Genomic DNA, 6152 nt, shown 5'->3' on the forward strand with positions numbered 1-6152 from the left:
AACCAATGGTGTACGGAGTAAGGGAGGTACACATAACCATTGTTGTACGGAGTAAGGGAGGTACACATAACCAATGTTGTACGGAGTAAGGGGAGGTACACATAACCAATGTTGTACAGAGTAAGGGAGGTACACATAACCAATGTTGTACGGAGTAAGGGAGGTACACATAACCAATGTTGTACGGAGTAAGGGAGGTACACATAACCAATGTTGTACGGAGTAAGGGAGGTACACATAACCAATGTTGTACGGAGTACGGGAGGTACACATAACCAATGTTGTACGGAGTAAGGGAGGTACACATAACCAATGTTGTACGGAGTAAGGGAGGTACACATAACCATTGTTGTACGGAGTAAGGGAGGTACACATAACCAATGTTGTACGGAGTAAGGGAGGTACACATAACCAATGTTGTACGGAGTAAGGGGAGGTACACATAACCAATGTTGTACGGAGTAAGGGAAGTACACATAACCAATGTTGTACGGAGTAAGGGAGGTACACATAACCAATGTTGTACGGAGTAAGGGAGGTACACATAACCAATGTTGTACGGAGTAAGGGAGGTACACATAACCAATGTTGTACGGAGTAAGGGAGGTACACATAACCAATGTTGTACGGAGTAAGGGAGGTACACATAACCAATGTTGTACGGAGTAAGGGAGGTACACATAACCAATGTTGTACGGGGTAAGGGAGGTACACATAACCAATGTTGTACGGAGTAAGGGAGGTACACATAACCAATGTTGTACGGGGTAAGGGAGGTACACAAAACCAATGTTGTACGGGGTAAGGGAGGTACACATAACCAATGTTGTACGGAGTAAGGGAGGTACACATAACCAATGTTGTACGGAGTAAGGGAGGTACACATAACCAATGTTGTACGGAGTAAGGGAGGTACACATAACCAATGTTGTACGGAGTAAGGGAGGTACACATAACCAATGTTGTACGGAGTAAGGGAGGTACACATAACCAATGTTGTACGGGGTAAGGGAGGTACACATAACCAATGTTGTACGGAGTAAGGGAGGTACACATAACCATTGTTGTACGGAGTAAGGGAGGTACACATAACCAATGTTGTACGGAGTAAGGGAGGTACACATAACCAATGTTGTACGGAGTAAGGGAGGTACACATAACCAATGTTGTACGGAGTAAGGGAGGTACACATAACCAATGTTGTACGGAGTAAGGGAGGTACACATAACCAATGTTGTACGGAGTAAGGGAGGTACACATAACCAATGTTGTACAGAGTAAGGGAGGTACACGTAACCAATGTTGTACGGGGTAAGGGAGGTACACATAACCAATGTTGTACGGAGTAAGGGAGGTACACGTAACCAATGTTGTACGGAGTAAGGGAGGTACACATAACCAATGTTGTACGGAGTAAGGGAGGTACACATAACCAATGTTGTACGGAGTACGGGAGGTACACGTAACCAATGTTGTACGGGGTAAGGGAGGTACACATAACCAATGTTGTACGGAGTAAGGGAGGTACACATAACCAATGTTGTACGGAGTAAGGGAGGTACACATAACCAATGTTGTACGTAGTAAGGGAGGTACACATAACCAATGTTGTACGGGGTAAGGGAGGTACACATAACCAATGTTGTACGGAGTAAGGGAGGTACACGTAACCAATGTTGTACGGAGTAAGGGAGGTACACATAACCAATGTTGTACGGAGTAAGGGAGGTACTCCCCCCGATGTCCATTACCAAACCAACGATGAGAGATATGTTTGGTTTAGCATTGTTTAATGTCTTATCGACGGCTAGGGTCATTTACACCGGCTATCAACGGTACACCGGATATAGCTACACGCGAAGCGAGAGCAATAAAAAGTAAGATGACAGGAGGAAAGAAAATAATGGTTTTTACTGTTTTAACGTAGCATTGCTGGTCCCATCTTGGCCTCACAGCTTCAGGAAACATTCAGGTAACATGGGAAGTATCAGCTGAAAAATTTGAACGTGTCATTTAAAAATATGTGACGAAACACTTTGGGTGTACATGTACCTGGGGATAAGCCTTCGGAGATTCGATGGAGTCCGAAATGATTCAATTATACACTGTATGCCAGTCTAAATCCTCTTGATTTTTGTACACAGCATGTATACTTGTTATAGCATTGTTATCAAACCAATATAGCAGTAATTATCTGTGGATGCTGTTTAATATGATAAATTGAGTGTGTTTGTGTACGGTGTACAGCCATTTAGAAGTAACGTGTGTACGGGTTATAGCAATGTACGTGTACGGGTTATAGCAATGTACGTGTACGGGTTATAGCAATGTACGTGTACGGATTATATCAATGTACGTGTACGGGTTATAGCAATGTACGTGTACGGATTATATCAATGTACGTGTACGGATTATATCAATGTACGTGTACGGATTATATCAATGTACGTGTACGGATTATATCAATGTACGTGTACGGGTTATATCAATGTACGTGTACGGGTTATATCAATGTACGTGTACGGGTTATATCAATGTACGTGTACGGATTATATCAATGTACGTGTACGGATTATATCAATGTACGTGTACGGGTTATATCAATGTACGTGTACGGGTTATATCAATGTACGTGTACGGGTTATATCAATGTACGTGTACGGGTTATATCAATGTACGTGTACGGGTTATATCAATGTACGTGTACGGGTTATATCAATGTACGTGTACGGATTATATCAATGTACGTGTACGGGTTATATCAATGTACGTGTACGGATTATATCAATGTACGTGTACGGATTATATCAATGTACGTGTACGGATTATATCAATGTACGTGTACGGGTTATATCAATGTACGTGTACGGGTTATATCAATGTACGTGTACGGATTATATCAATGTACGTGTACGGGTTATATCAATGTACGTGTACGGATTATAGTTAGTTTAAAGCATACATTAGTTTCATGGAATTCGCTCATTTAAGAATAAATCTTGTTTTCCTTTACAGTTATAGAAGATTTGATAGATATTTCAGTAATTGAAGATACGGAAGAAGGTTTTGCATGTAACCAGTGCGAATATCGAACCAAAGACAAAAGAAACTTTGCAAAGCATTGTAAGAATGAACATTGCAAAGACATTAAAAGTAGCACATCAATTAAATCCGCTTCTGTCTCAGACAAAACCCCGACAATAAATGCCAGCTTTGTGCCAAATGTCCAAAAATGTTTAAGACGAAATATGGATTGTCGCTGCACGTAAGGACAAAACATAAAAACATATTTAAATTTGTTTGCAATGTGTGTTACACAAATATATTCAGGTGACGCAATTCAGGGGGCACATACCAAGTTAATCGGTAACAAATGCACATTTTGTCACCAAAATTTCACCACATCATGTGATTTGAAGGGGCATCTGGTATCATGTAGGGAAAATGCTGAAACTAATCATTCCAAGTCATATATGTGATGAATGGCTAGCAGAATTTACGCACAAGTACAGTCTGGATTACCATATCAGGGGGGAACACGGGGAACCATGTATATAAGTGTGAACAACACAAGGCCACACATTCATCAAAGTTGAACACTGAATGTGTGAAGAAAGTTAGTTTGAATTCTTCAATATGCCATTTTAGAATATATATGTACGTTTTTGTTCAATGTTGCGATTAGAAAATTTACTACTTTAATTGCGTTAATAATGTTATTAATCAATTCATTGTGCATGTGCATTGTATTGCTTTTTAATTTGTGTGGCCACAAGCATGAATCGTGTTAAGCGTCACAGTGATGTGACATTACGTCAGCGACGTCAAGCTGACCTTATTTGTCGTCAATCTAACGTCTTACGCCTGCTGGGTTCAGAAGTCATCAAACGGGAGTAAATTAAACATGCGTTAATTTGTTTATTCGACCCTTACATGGGATAGTAATTTCTCACGTTTTATTGCTCTCGCTTCGCGTGTAGCTATATCCAGTGTTCCGATGATAGACGGTGATTCACGGCATGTGTTTTGAGATGACTCTCGAACCAATGAATAGATTGAGGAACTCGTACAGGCCGCCATCATGACACTTGACGATATGTATAGTGTACCGGCCGCCATCATGATGTTTGACGATATGTCTACTGTACGGGCCGCCATCATGACACTTGGCGATATGCCTAGTTACGGACCGCCATCATGACGCTTGACGATATGTATAGTGTACGGGCCGCCATCATGACACTTGACGACATGTCTAGTGTACAGGCCGCCATCATGATGTTTGACGATATGTCTAGTGTACGGGCCGCCATCATGACACTTGGCGATATGCCTAGTTACGGACCGCCATCATGACGACGATATGTCTAGTGTACGGGCCGCCATCATGATGTTTGACGATATGTCTAGTGTACGGGCCGCCATCATGACGCCTGGCGATATACCTAGTTACGGGCCGCCATCATTTCGCTTGGCGATTAGCCTAGTTACGTGCCGCCATCATGACGCTTGACGATATGTCTAGTGTACGGGCCGCCATCATGATGTTTGACGATATGTCTAGTGTACGGGCCGCCATCATGATGTTTGGCGATATGTCTAGTTACGTGCCGCCATCATGATGCTTGGCGATATGCCTAGTTACGGACCGCCATCATGACGTTTGACGATATGTCTAGTGTACGGGCCGCCATCATGATGTTTGACGATATGTCTAGTGTACGGGCCGCCATCATGATGTTTGACGATATGTCTAGTGTACGGGCCGCCATCATGATGTTTGACGATATGTCTAGTGTACGGGCCGCCATCATGATGTTTGACGATATGTCTAGTGTACGGGCCGCCATCATGATGTTTGACGATATACCTAGTTACGGACCGCCATCATGATGCTTGGCGATATGCCTAGTTACGTGCCGCCATCATGATGCTTGGCGATATGCCTAGTTACGTGCCGCCATCATGATGCTTGGCGATATGCCTAGTTACGTGCCGCCATCATGATGCTTGGCGATATGCCTAGGAGTTCCGTCGTCACCACACTAGACACTCGTATTATGATTGTGACTTCACCATGAATTGACCTAACTTTGTATGGCGGATGTCGTTGATTGAGTAGAGGACGCTTACTTTGTCAGAACATCTGGCCTGATCATCTTTGTACATGTTGAATGGTCTCCGTGCCAATCCATATTGTTTATATTTTGCCCTAGTTTTATTGATCATGAGTTGGGATTGGTGTTTCGTTAGTATGAGGTATGTTTTGCTGTCTTTGAAGTCCGACACTGAGATGACAACTTTACTTTAGAGAGTGATATTCCAGGTGATACAACTGACACAGGTGTGTGTAATTAGTTTCACTTTACCTATGAGGCTTCTTTGTTTATATTACAATCACCTGTGTTATGTGTCGGTTTCGTTTCGGTTTTGATGATGATGATGATGATGATGATGATGATGATGATGATGATGATGATAATAAGCTCAGGATATACATATAAGACAGCTATCAATGGACAGATACAATGTATATAAGGTATGGAAAACTATGTGAAAACATGATATAATTTTTTTTTATTTCCCAGAACATTCATACATGTAAAGACTACTGCCTAGGTTGGGACCCTGGATTCAGTATCCGTACAAAATAAGTGTCCTCTTGCATGAGGGCTCTCATTCACCACACTTCATTCATTCTGTAATTCAATCTGTAAATCTGTAATTCATTAAATTTATAATTCATTCATCCCACACTTCATTCATACTGCAAATCAGTAGTTCATTCATTTCCCAAATTGATTAATCCATCCCACACTTCATTCATTGCATATAATCAGTTTTATAATATGTCTGAACACTAATATATATATATGACAGCTGCACGTAAAGTAGGTAAGATCCTCCCAAATATCTAACCGAACATCGTACAACCTCACAGTGGAGCCAAACATGGTATGAACATACCCTATACTTTTTTTTTTTTTCTTTTGCTCTGTTTTTCCTAATTAGGAGTCAATATTATTCGAAGATTGTTCAAAGATACTACATTTATTCCAGAAGTGCTGTTTTTCTTCCAGCTGTGTTTCTCCAATTTAATAGTTTAAGCAAAACTTACTTATTCTAAAGTTTCAAATGGAGTCCTTTAAGCG

This window comes from Pecten maximus, chromosome 8 (genome assembly GCF_902652985.1).
Source record: "Pecten maximus chromosome 8, xPecMax1.1, whole genome shotgun sequence".
Classification (NCBI taxonomy): Eukaryota; Metazoa; Mollusca; class Bivalvia; order Pectinida; family Pectinidae; genus Pecten; species Pecten maximus.